This window comes from Salmo salar, chromosome 19 (assembly GCF_965601325.2).
Source record: "Salmo salar chromosome 19, fSalSal1, whole genome shotgun sequence".
Lineage (NCBI taxonomy): Eukaryota > Metazoa > Chordata > Actinopteri > Salmoniformes > Salmonidae > Salmo > Salmo salar.
Window position 1 is genome coordinate 45911378 of NC_138309.1, and position 14454 is coordinate 45925831.

The 14454-nt window shown below is 41.7% G+C and overlaps 1 protein-coding gene across 1 annotated transcript in view; it reads right to left on the bottom strand.

The window, feature by feature from the left end:
• Positions 1–14454, bottom strand: part of LOC106578856 (germ cell-specific gene 1-like protein) — a 48205-nt gene that overhangs the window by 16712 nt on the left and 17039 nt on the right. The gene's annotated exons all lie outside the window — the stretch shown is intronic.

Below are 14454 nucleotides of genomic sequence, written 5' to 3' on the forward strand. Positions count from 1 at the left end.
TAACAACACAGTAACAATGTAGTAACAACGTAGTAACAACGTAGTAGCACCATAGTAACATCAAGGTAACAAAATAGTAACAACATAGTAACAAATCAGTAACACAGTAACAACACAGTAACAATGTAGTAACAACACAGTAATACCGTAGTAACAACACAGTAACAATGTAGTAACAACGTAGTAGCACCATAGTAACAACAAGGTAACAACGTAGTAACAACACAGTACCAACGTAGTAACAACACAGTAACAATGTAGTAACAACATAGTAACAACGTAGTAGCACCATAGTAAGAACAAGGTAACAACGTAGTAACAACATAGTAACAAATCAGTAACACAGTAACAACACAGTAACAACGTAGTAACAACACAGTAACAACGTAGTAACAATGTAGTAACAACACAGTAACAATGTAGTAACAACATAGTAACAACGTAGTAGCACCAGAGTAACAACAAGGTAACAACGAAGTAACAAAATAGTAACAAATCAGTAACACAGTAACAACACAGTAACAACGTAGTAACAAAAAAGTAACACCGTAGTAACAACACAGTAACAATTTAGTAACAATGTAGTAACAACGTAGTAGCACTATAGTAACAACGTAACAACGTAGTAACAACATAGTAACAACATAGTAACAACGTAGTAACAACACAGTAACAACACAGTAACAACGTAGTAACAACACAGTACCAACGTAGTAACAACACAGTAACAATGTAGGTACAACATAGTAACAACGTAGTAGCACCATAGTAACAACAAGGTAACAATGTAGTAACAACATAGTAACAAATCAGTAACACAGTAACAACACAGTAACAACGTAGTAACAACACAGTAACAATGTAGTAACAACGTAGTAGCACCATAGTAACAACAAGGTAACAACGTAGTAACAACACAGTACCAACGTAGTAACAACACAGTAACAATGTAGTAACAACATAGTAACAACGTAGTAGCACCATAGTAACAACAAGGTAACAACGTAGTAACAACATAGTAACAAATCAGTAACACAGTAACAAATCAGTAACACAGTAACAACACAGTAACAACGTAGTAACAACACAGTAACAACGTAGTAACAATGTAGTAACAACACAGTAACAATGTAGTAACAACATAGTAACAACGTAGTAGCACCAGAGTAACAACAAGGTAACAACGAAGTAACAAAATAGTAACAAATCAGTAACACAGTAACAACACAGTAACAACGTAGTAACAAAAAACTAACACCGTAATAACAACACAGTAACAATTTAGTAACAATGTAGTAACAACGTAGTAGCACTATAGTAACAACGTAACAACGTAGTAACAACATAGTAACAACGTAGTAACAACACAGTAACAACGTAGTAACAACACAGTACCAACGTAGTAACAACACAGTAACAATGTAGTAGCACCATAGTAACAACAAGGTAACAATGTAGTAACAACATAGTAACAACATAGTAACAAATCAGTAACACAGTAACAACACAGTAACAACGTAGTAACAACTCAGTAACAACGTAGTAACAACGTAGTAACAACGTAGTAACAATGTAGTAACAACGTAGTAACAACGTAGTAGCACCATAGTAACAACAAGGTAACAACGTAGCAACAACATAGTAACAAATCAGTAACACAGTAACAACACAGTAACAACGTAGTAACAACGTAGTAACAACATAGTAACAATGTAGTAACAATGTAGTAACAACACAGTAACAATGTTGTAACAACAAGGTAACAACAAGGTAACAACACAGTAACAACGTAGTAACAACGTAGTGTCATGACGTTGGCCTGTGGGTAAGGTTTATGACCCCCCCCCCCCATAAATACCTTTCTCCCTTCCCCTCTCTGACCCTACTGAAGGATTTGAATAGCCTGTGTTAAATATAGAGAGTCTGGGAACGTCAAACAAATGGGGAAAAGGAACCATATTTTGGTAATAAAACCAGTTGGAAATATGCTTGGGAACGTAATGAGTATGTATGTCAGTTCGGTTGTCATCTGAGACATTATGACTGATGACAGGACGACATAAACTGTACCTGAGAAAGTATACACCCTCTAGTTATCAGAGTCACATGGAATTGTTATGCAATTGAAATGTTTGATATTGAAATTGTTTGTTAGGAGATTAAATGTAATTTTAGCTTCCAAATGAGAGAATTGGGTTTTCATAAGGAAAGTGCCCTGCTTGATCAGTGGCCCACCCCTGTGAAGAGACAGGGGTTATAAACGATGAAACACATCCTTCCCCCTCTCCACTATATAAGCCTTTGACAAAAAGATAACCACGTTGTTCCAGTACGTGAGGTCTGCCGCCTCTACGTTAGAAGGACACACGTCAAGTACAGAACTAAGCCAACCTCGGCGTGAGCTTTGGTGGCAAATGGTATGAACTTTGAGCTTATTCACTACAGAAGTGATACTTCCTAGCCGTTAAGTTAGCAGCGGCCGCTGTAGACGGGGGCTAGGAAAGGACGGACGACGGATCCAGTCTAACAGACGGACGAAGATACCACCACGTATCCAATTTACCACCAGAGACATTCTTCCGAGGACAGGAAGATCTGTTGGCCAACCCGGCCAGCATCTACGACCAATATACCGAAGCGCAGCTCAGAGTAAATATTTATTGCATTTTCCTTTTCCCAATGGGCGGTAATTTAGTAATGCATAATATAATGTATTTACGATAGCATAGCTGCTGTTTCTTCGTTCCTAAATCTTCCCGCTCTTTCATTCAAGCCCAACCCCCTTTCCTTTGTGTAACCAGCCATGATACAGGTTCCGTCCACTAGGACGTTTTCTGTATGACATCATTTGTATTCTGTGTATATGTAATTATGTGTGATTAGTTTAGGTATTTAGTAAATAAATAATTAAACCCAATTTGGTATTGCTGATTCAACTTGTTAGCCAGGGTTCGTGAAGATAGCCAAGAATTTACAACTTTCATTATGAGACTGAAAATAAGATAAGGGTTAATATTGACTGCTACCGATGTAAAATTTTACTAAGTATTTTAAGAGTTTATTCGGAAGATAACGGCTCAATAAACGTTCTTCCGTGGTGCCCCGACTTTCTAGTTAATTACATTTACATGATTAGCTTAATCAGGTAATATTAATTAGAGAAATAATTTTATAGGTTAGCATGTCATATCACTTAATCCGGCATAGCCAAAGACACGACATTTGGTGCCCCCTGTGAGGAATCTAAAATAGGATGACGCTTTCATTTTGATTCAGCCTGTATAAAATTGAAAAGCAGATTACATAATATACCAAGTTTATTATATACATTATGGGAACTGTAGACCGGAATTATTGGTGCGTGTGTGCTCTGGAGAATCGCCTCCGTGTTGTGCTCTGACGTAGTCAGTGGGTAGCATAAACTATACATTTATGTATGATGGCTGATAAAGCTATCTGAGAAATAGCGCGTTTGGCCAAACGCTGGGCTATTTCTGCCTCTCGCGTTTCAGACGCGTGTTGGCTAGGTCATTATTAATTTCTCGAGCGAGGACAAAGAGCCAGCCGATTGAAATTTAGGAGAGATTAGCTTGACCAGCGATAAGTATCTCTCTGTCTCTCTCGCGTTTCGATGCGAGTAGACCACGGTGCATTTCGTTGTTTGCCGCGAGTTCCGGTTAAAACATCGTCAAATATCGCCGAAAAGGGTTTGAACATAATACGTTATAAGTAAAACCTTTCCCTTGCCAAGGGAATCCTATGTTGTGCATTTTCAGGCATAAAGTAGCATTAGCTTGCTCGAGATGCTAAGCTAACAAAAGGGAAAACAGCCATTTTCTTTTGTGCCACATTGTAAATCCTCCGCCTCGCTGAACGGAAGTCCCGCCCTGGGTACTTCCGCTTGATTTCAGCGTGTGCCAGCAGGGAGCTCTGAAGAGTCACCAGTACTTTCCTTCAAGAAGAATTAGTCAGGTGACACTCAAGTCGTTACTCATGATATCCAGACGGATATCGCTGTCTTATCGAATTGAACTAATAAGTGAAATTGCCAGATTTACATTCTCAAGTGGATCTTTTAAATAATATCCAAATTGATGAGTTTTCTAAATGAGACATTGTAATCTTTTTTCCACATTAACCTAGATGAATAAACCTCTCAGGTTAATTAAAGTTTAAATCCCAAATAGCCTATACAGGTTTGATTTATCATTCAAATTGATCAATCAGTAAAATTTGGTTTTTGCAAAACCCATTCAGTAATCCAGTACTGACAGAAGTCCCGCCCCCGCCGGAATCCCATGTGGCTTCGGCCCAAGGAAGAAGTGTACCATAGTGGGGAGTGTTCCCAACATTTGAACTACTGTTTACACTTATGATATCCAATCAATGGAGATTGTATGGATTATCATCTCATTCAATTTAATAAGTTAAATTGTTGAACATACCTTAATGTTCTTGCAATCAAATGAGACACTTTTAAACTTCCCATATTAACCTGGATGAAGCAACCTCTCAGGTTAATTCAAGTTTAATACCCAGATAGCCTACCCAGGTAGGATTAATCATTGGCATTGATTAATTAATTCAATTTGCTTTTGCAAATTCATTCACGTCCAACTTCCACATTACTGGTACAGTACTGATGGTTCGTCAACATCTATGAATAGATTAAACTTGTCTTTGCAGCTTCCAATGAATTCCAAACCCAAACATTGAAAAAAAAATAGGAACGTTTTTCCTCTAAATTTTTCTAATAATGTGCAAGCTACCAAAGGAGGTGGGCACCACTCCTCCGCTAATTAGTGAACCTCAGCCCATAAAAGGATCGATCTCTGACCTCAGCAGGGATACCAACCCTAATTATGACATTAGCAAAAACACAGCCGAAATTGCGAACGCTCTCCAAAATCAACCATCAAACACAGGCTTTGTGACGGTTCTCTCCACTTTAGCTTATGTACTTATGTATCGCCATCAAAGGTTGGCATCGATCCAATACCACAGTGCACAGCTGAAGCACGTGCAAGACATGGCTAACATGAGGGAAAAGGTGGAGAGAACTGAGCAACTATTGACAAAAGCAGGAAATGAAAACATTCTGCTAGTCGAGGAACTGCGTTTGAAATCGGAAGAATTAAAAGTAATTGCAAATACTTATGACGATGAACGAGCACAAACTCTCCAACAAAATCATCGTCTGCAGGAACAACTCGATTTAGCCAAAACTAAATGCGATGTAGTCCACGCCAAACTAGATAAATCTGTCAAGTTATCTACAAACAGGAACGCGCAATTTGATAACATGCAGGCAGTTTTGTTGAACGTTACTCAAGGTAACAACGTTCTACTCCAAATTCTGCAGACCAAAGACGATCAGTTGATGAACACAATGACTAAGTTGGATTACAAATCAGCAGAACTTATTGAAGTTGCTGACCAAATGAATGATGAGAGAACTCAGGTGATGAGGATGGAAATATTGATTTCTAAGCAAGCAGAGGAAATCTCATCACTGAATCTCTCGCTCCGTACTCGAGACCTCTATCTGCAAACCATGACAGATAAGTTTGAGACCGAAAGGAGCAGGTGTGACACTCACGTGTCCAAAATTTGTACTCTAAGCGCTCAAGTGGACTCTGCAATGCAGCAGAAGACCACCCTTAGGTACCATCTGGAGGAAGTCCAGAATGGTCACGCTCTACAGCATGACTACCCATCCAAGCAACCGGAGTCCGGTACTCAAAGGAGTGAAGACGATAGGTTTCAGACATTGCCACCATCATGTGTCCCTCAGTCTTCTCCTCTTGGCCATTCGGCACTGAGTAATATGGAGCCTCTTGGCCAACAAAGCCAAATCTTGGCTTCTCCTCTTGGCCTGTCGGCCCCAATTTCTCCACAGGATGAAGCCAACCCTCTCCGCCCGCTTAGCGCGGAATACCTTGACAAACTCGTCAAGAATTTCCCCACCTTTGACCCCGTTCCAGGTCAGCCAAATGATACTGAGACGTTCCTAGCTGACATAGAGGACGCGTTGGGTGGCTACCCGAATGGTACGGGTTCTGACAGGGTTTACCTGTTGAAGCGAACGTCGAATAGACACGTGACGAGGTTCATTCGCCTACAACAGCAACACGTGCTAAATGACTACGCTAAACTTGCCACAGCTTTGAAATTAGAATTCAGTGTTCCGCGACTCGCAAACACGATAGCTCACTGGCTAACACGGTCAAACAAGCTCGGAACGAACACCCACAAGCTTTCTATCATAGGCTTCGTTCAGCTTACTTTGGCCTACTCACAGAAACAGGAATGGAAGAGCTGTTACCATTCAAACAAATGTTTCTGTCGAACATGTATCCCACCTTCATTACCTACTTGGGCCCTGCAGCCCACGTTGGCTTGCCTATCTTACAACTCAGAGAGCTTGCAAGCACAGCTTTTGAGGCATCAAAAGCTCGCAACGCTAAGAGCCCTGACCACTCGGTTTTGAAGTTTGACCAGGAGCACTCACTCCAGTTAGAGGGTACATTATCTGGTATTGGAGCGTCGAGAGATGACGCACAACAACAGTTTCTACCACGAAACCATGATTCCAATAACCGCCGCGGTCGAAATAACTGTAAAGTACGTCGCTTTCAAAACGACTACCGCTACAATCGACCTGTTCGCTACGTTCCTGCACCTAACCCACACAAAGTGTCAGAGCACAAGGGTAACAAAGGGTTGAAGGACGATCAAAACGTAGACCAATGTTCTCCAGAAGTCCCACTACGGGAAGAACTAAAGCGAGAACAATTTGAGAAAAGGGTAAAAGATAAGTCACAAGGACTAGACGGGGAATTACCGGACACCAGGTCCGCAGAAATTAACACCCATAACAAGGACGTTAAAGTTCAAATTTCTCCCGCTCTCATTCAAGACCCTATCCAGGGCCCGCTTGATCAAGAAACAAGCCCCCGGGCTTTGTCTGTAGACTCTGATACAAAAGTTGCGAAGAAAAAGGTCAAACGCTTCGTTAAAGCCAAGCCCACTCAAAATCGGAAAAGTCAATCTGCTTCCACCTTGAACAGAAAGGGCACATCACATCGTTGCGAACGACCACTTTGTGGGGAATATGTCCACTAACCACGAATCTAAACGGCCATACCTGGAAACAGTCCTGGAGGATTGCTTAACTTGTCATGCGCTAATTGATTCGGGTGCGACAATATCACTCATCTCTCTAACATTGTTTGATGATCTCAAAAGGGCTTTGAAGCCAACTAAACGTTGGTTAAAAGTGGAGCGATGCGAAACTACACTTCGAGGGGTCACTCAGACTACCTCGCCTCTCACGTTGAGAGTCATGCTGAAATTACACTTCAAGGACGTATCGCTCGTTCACCCTGTGTATGTTACCAGCTTCGAAACTGTACCCCTGCTACTTGGAGCAGACTTGATGGATCGGTTACTCCCATTGATGGATTGGAAAACCAACCAGGTATGGTCACAGGCCACAGTGCCTTCTCCACTGACCACACTGTCTTCCCCTAACGCTAGCTGCAATGCAGTCATTCACGAGGGGTATCTGTCGAAAGCACCGCTTGGGAAAAAGACGTTTAGAAACCTCTTGGTGCAGAATCCGATCCAAGGAGATATTACGATATCTCGACACATTCCATCAGCCAATCTGATTGACCATTCTTTTCATGATTTTGAGCCAGCTGTCTCTGTGAAGGAGCAACTTCCCTCCTCCTTGCAGTCGTGCAATACGGTAGTTGAGATGAACTTCTCTTGCCCTTCGGACACTTCCGCAAGCACTGCGGCCGTCTCAGCAAGAAAAATATTGATGCGCAGAGTACACTCTGCTTCCGATGATACACCTTCTGCTTTGTTGGGGACTGTCACCCCTTACAATGACACTAATGGCGTCAGTCCAGCAACTGACCCGATGACTCCCACTGGTGAAACACTTTGCGATATCACAGACCGATATCCTCGTCTCAGTTTGCAGGTACTGAAGAGGTTGCCACACGCGGACGCGGTGGTGACTGACAGACCTCAGCAGCCACTGAGGGTGTTGAAGCATAAACACCAGGAGATTTGGTTGAAAGGTTACAGCCATTCTCATAATAACGCGGCCACTGACAACTCATACATAGGGTCCGACCTTATCGTTTGCGCCTCGGACACCAACACCACCCGCTGGTGGGGGGGTCCCGAGACACAAAGGGGGGGAATAGTAGCCCAGACCCATGATGAGCCTCATCGAGGCCGGTGGGGGGGGGGGGGTCGAGCCTACGGACAACACCGTACGAGGCCGCCAGAGCATAAATCAAATCTAGTTGTAAACTCCCCTATGAGAACAGTGAGGAGCAGACAGGCCCCTAGACAGGGATTATCTTAGAACACATCTAAGATAGTACCGACCAGTGTACCACACTGGTCGTAAAGGAAGTCCAATGGACTTGTCCACCTCCAAAACAAATGGCAACAATAATCATTCCTTGCCATGTGTAGGTTCAACTACAATACAACTAGTAATATGCTCCAATCATGTGTTCCGGTAGATAATATTTCAGAATAAATCGGTAGGAGAACTGGACCCCTTGAATACCAGTACCAATACCACAGTCAGTCCAGCAACACTCAGTAAGAGGATTAGTAACCTCACAAGTTAAATTGCTATTGATAATAGCGACATAGGAGTCACTCAGAGTGCAACACGGGGAAGGGAATCTCCATTGCACTCTTCCAATGGTTAACACATGCCACTAATAAATAGAACACTCCGTTCAGGAGAAAAGTTATTAGAAGTCACGAACCATGATCACACCACGTACGACTGGTCTAATACTTAGAGTACTTCCGTCGTGAAGTTAGCTCCTCCGTGGATAACATAGCTATGAAATAGACTTCATACCTACCGCCACTACAATAGTGGAAGACACCGTGACTTGTAGAAAACTACTACAGACTCCCTTGACACCAATTCTGACTGACCTCCAGGCATTGACCTGAAAATTACCTGACTATGTCAGACTCATTCTGAACAAGTTGTAATCTGCCAGGATACTTGGTTTTCTTCCCTTGACATGCGCGATTGTGTAAGCATAAACGCACATGCACAATGGAACATCCAATTAGGATTTATGCTAGGATCACTTAAGGGTCCAAGCAAAATACCAGCCTTAGTAAAGTTGAACATTTACTTCCAGGCCTTTGACTCTACAGCACTCACCAGTTTTCTAACCAGAAGTCCATAGGTCATCCCTGTAGACTGCCCAAAACTAGTGCCTTACAGCGGTAGACTTATCATATAGTTGTCAACTTAGGATAGTACCCTAAGCGCCACCCCGCAAATTAGGAAAGCCCTAGATATGACATTAGACAATGCCATTATAGGGTCATTTTGCCAAGACCATGGACGTAGATAGAATACAGTCCAATTAGATGATTAAGGTGGCATAACTATATTTTGTTTTGTTTATGCTTTCATTCATTTTGTTTCATTTTCTTCAGCACATAGAAAGTGATAGAGCCATAAACAACTCCCCCATACAACCATCAGTTAGTGCCACAACGCCGCTCATTTGGGAGGAAATGTAATGATATATTTCATGAGTGTGTGTGCGTTGTTAACATCTGCCTAAGTTACTGCCCAGATATTCCAGTCTGGACGACCAGACGACGGGTCCGGAACGGCGATCCCAATCCGGACATCCGCTGCCGAGCCATGGAAAGGACTTCTTCATTTGCAGAGACCCTACCCGGGTCGACCACCAGAGGGGGGACTGCAATAGCAACCTCCAACTGGACATCTGCTGCCCAGCCTTGGAGCGGACTTCTTCATTTGCAGACACCCTAGCCGGGTCGACCGCCAGATGGGGACCACAACGATGATCCACAACCAGGACAACCCACGTTAATTTTTATGTTTGTTTACAACATAAAGTTTAACCTGTTAGGGCTAGGGGGCAGCATTGACACGGCTGGATAAAAAACATACCCGATTTAATCTGGTTACCACTCCTACCCAGTAACTAGAATATGCATATACTTATTACATATGGATAGAAAACACCCTAAATTTTCTAAAACTGTTTGAATGGTGTCTGTGAGTATAACAGAACTCAAATGGCAGGTCAAAACCTGAGAGATTCCTTTACAGGAAGTGGCCTGTCTGACCATTTGTTGAACTTCTTTTCCATCTCTATCATTTACTAAGGATCTCTGCTCTAACGTGACACTTCCCACGTCGTCCATAGGCGCTCAGAGCCCGGGAAAAAACAGAATGTCGTCATTCCAGCCCCAGGCTGAAACACATTATCGCCTTTCTCAAGTGGCCGATCAAGAGACACTGGCTTATGCGCGTGACCCCGACCGCCCCCGCCTTTGGGATTTTTTCCTCTGTTTGCCGAAAAGGAGATTCCCTGTCGGAATATTATCGCTTTTCTACGAGAAAAATGTCGTAAAAATTGATTTTAAACAGCGGTTGACATGCTTCGAAGTACGGTAATGGAATACTTAGAATTTTATTGTCACGAATTGCACCATGCGCGTGACACTTCTTTACTATTTCGGATAGTGTCTGGAACGCACGAACAAAACGCCGCTATTCGGATATAACGATGGATTATTTTGGACCAAACCAACATTTGTTATTGAAGTAGCAGTCCTGGGTGTGTATTCTGATGAAGACAACAAAAGGTAATGAAACTTTTATAATAGTAAATATGATTATGGTGAGTGCTAAACTTGCCGGGTGTCTAAATAGCGAGCCCGTGATGCCTGGGCTATGTACTTAGAATATTGCAAAATGTGCTTTCACCAAAAAGCTATTTTAAAATCGGACATATCGAGTGCATAGAGGAGGTCTGTATCTATAATTCTTAAAATAATTGTTATGCTTTTTGTGAACGTTTATCGTGAGTAATTTAGTAAAATGTTAGCGAATTCCCCGGAAGTTTGCGGGGGGTATGCTAGTTCTGAACGTCACATGCTAATGTAAAAAGCTGGTTTTTGATATAAATATGAACTTGATTGAACAAAACATGCATGTATTGTATAACATAATGTCCTAGGGTTGTCATCTGATGAAGATCATCAAAGGTGAGTGCTGCATTTAGCTGTCTTCTGGGTTTTGGTGACATTATATGCTGGCTTGAAAAATGGGTGTCTGATTATTTCTGGCTTGGTACTCTGCTGACATAATCTAATGTTTTGCTTTCGTTGTAAAGCCTTTTTGAAATCGGACAGTGTGGTTAGATTAACGAGAGTCTTGTCTTTAAATGGCTGTAAAATAGTCATATGTTTGAGAAATTGAAGTAATAGGATTTTTAAGGTTTTGAAAATCGCGCCACAGGATAGCAGTGGCTGTTACGTAGGTGGGACGAATTCGTCCCGCCTAGCCTAGAGAGGTTAATCGCAAGATTGAACCTAACATGGGGGGACTGTCATGACGTTGGCCTGTGGGTAAGGTTTATGACCCCCCCCCCCCATAAATACCTTTCTCCCTTCCCCTCTCTGACCCTACTGATGGACTTGAATAGCCTGTGTTAAATATAGAGAGTCTGGGAACGTCAAAATAATGGGGAAAAGGAACCATATTTTGGACATAAAACCAGTTGGAAATATGCTTGGGAACGTAATGAGTATGTATGTCAGTTCAGTTGTGATCTGAGACATTATGACTGATGACAGGACGACATAAACTGTACCTGAGAAAGTATACACCCTCTAGTTATCAGAGTCACATGGAATTGTTATGCAATTGAAATGTTTGATATTGAAATTGTTTGTTAGGAGATTAAATGTAATTTTAGCTTCCAAATGAGAGAATTGGGTTTTCATAAGGAAAGTGCCCTGCTTGATCAGTGGCCCACCCCTGTGAAGAGACAGGGGATATAAACGATGAAACACATCCTTCCCCCTCTCCACTATATAAGCCTTTGACGAAAAGATAACCACGTTGTTCCAGTACGTGAGGTCTGCCGCCTCTACGTTAGAAGGACACACGTCAAGTACAGAACTAAGCCAACCTCGGCGTGAGCTTTGGTGGCGAATGGTATGAACTTTGAGCTTATTCACTACAGAAGTGATACTTCCTAGCCGTTGAGTTAGCAGCGGCCGCTGTAGACGGGGGCTAGGAAAGGACGGACGACGGATCCAGTCTAACAGACGGACGAAGATACCACCACGTATCCAATTTACCACCAGAGACATTCTTCCGAGGACAGGAAGATCTGTTGGCCAACCCGGCCAGCATCTACGACCAATATACCGAAGCGCAGCTCAGAGTAAATATTTATTGCATTTTCCTTTTCCCAATGGGCGGTAATTTAGTAATGCATAAGATAATGTATTTACGATAGCATAGCTGCTGTTTCTTCGTTCCTAAATCTTCCCGCTCTTTCATTCAAGCCCAACCCCCTTTCCTTTGTGTAACCAGCCATGATACAGGTTCCGTCCACCAGGATGTTTTCTGTATGACATCATTTGTATTCTGTGTATATGTAATTCTGTGTGATTAGTTTAGGTATTTAGTAAATAAATAATTAAACCCAATTTGGTATTGCTTGATTCAACTTGTTAGCTAGGGTTCGTGAAGATAGCCAAGAATTTACAACTTTCATTATCAGATTGAAAATAAGATAAGGGTTAACCTGTTAGGGCTAGGGGGCAGTATTTACACCGCCGGATAAAAAAACGTACCCGATTTAATCTGGTTACCACTCCTACCCAGTAACTAGAATATGCATATACTTATTACATATGGATAGAAAACACCCTAAAGTTTCTAAAACTGTTTGAATGGTGTCTGTGAGTATAACAGAACTCATTTGGCAGGCAAAAATCTGAGAAGGTTTCATGCAGGAAGTGGCCTGTCTGACAAGGTGTCGTTCTTCTTGTCTCTGTTTATTGAAGAGTGAGGATCTTAGCTGTCCCGTGCCACTTCCTACGGCTGCCATAGGGTCTCAGAAGGCGGTAAAAAGCTGAATCGTGGCTTTGCAGGCTCTGGCTGAAACAAAGTAGCGCGTTTGGGTAGTGGCTGGTTACAGTACTGTGAGACTCAGGCTCGTGCCCGCGTCGACCGAAAGCTGTGTTTTCTTTCCTCTGTTTAGCTAAATGGACATTCCCGGTCGGAATATTATCGCTTTTTTACGAGAAAAATGGCATAAAAATGGATTTTAAACAGCGGTTTACATGCTTCGAAGTACGGTAATGGAATATTTAGATTTTTTTGTCACGAATTGCGCCATGCGCGCGACCCTGATTTACCATTTCAGATAGTGTCTGGGACGCACGAACAAAACGCCGCTATTCGGATATAACGATGGATTATTTTGAACCAAACCAACATTTGTTATTGAAGTAGCAGTCCTGGGAATGCATTCTGACGAAGACAACAAAAGGTAATCAAACTTTTATAATAGTAAATCTGATATTGGTGAGTGCTAAACTTGCCGGGTGTCTAAATAGCTAGCCCGTGATGCCTGGGCTATGTACTTAGAATATTGCAAAATATGCTTTCACCAAAAAGCTATTTTAAAATCGGACATATCGAGTGCATAGAGGAGGTCTGTATCTATAATTCTTAAAATAATTGTTATGCTTTTTGTGAACGTTTATCGTGAGTAATTTAGTAAATTGTTAGCGAATTCCCCGGAAGTATGCTAGTTCTGAACGTCACATGCTAATGTAAAAAGCTGGTTTTTGATATAAATATGAACTTGATTGAACAAAACATGCATGTATTGTATAACATAATGTCCTAGGGTTGTCATCTGATGAAGATCATCAAAGGTTAGTGCTGCATTTAGCTGTCTTCTGGGTTTTTGTGACATTATATGCTAGCTTGAAAAATGGGTGTCTGATTATTTCTGGCTTGGTACTCTGCTGACATAATCTAATGTTTTGCTTTCGTTGTAAAGCCTTTTTGAAATCGGACAGTGTGGTTAGATGAACGAGAGTCTTGTCTTTAAATCGCTGGTAAAATAGTCATATGTTTGAGAAATTGAAGTAATAGCATTTCAAAGGTTTTGAAAATCGCGCCACAGGATTCAACTGGCTGTTACGTAGGTGGGACGAATTCGTCCCGCCTAGCCCAGTGAGGTTAATATTGACTGCTACCGATGTAAAATATTACTAAGTATTTTAAGAGTTTATTCGGAAGATAACGGCTCTATAAACGTTCTTCCGTGGTGCCCCGACTTTCTAGTTAATTACATTTACATGATTAGCTTAATCAGGTAATATTAATTAGAGAAAGAATTTTATAGGTTAGCATGTCATATCACTTAATCCAGCATAGCCAAAGACACGACAGTAGTAACAGTAACAACACAGTAACAATGTTGTAACAACAAGGTAACAACAAGGTAACAACGCAATAACAACGTCGTAACAATGTAGTAACAACACGGTAACAACAAGGTAACAATGTAGTAACAACATAGTAACAACACAGTAAAA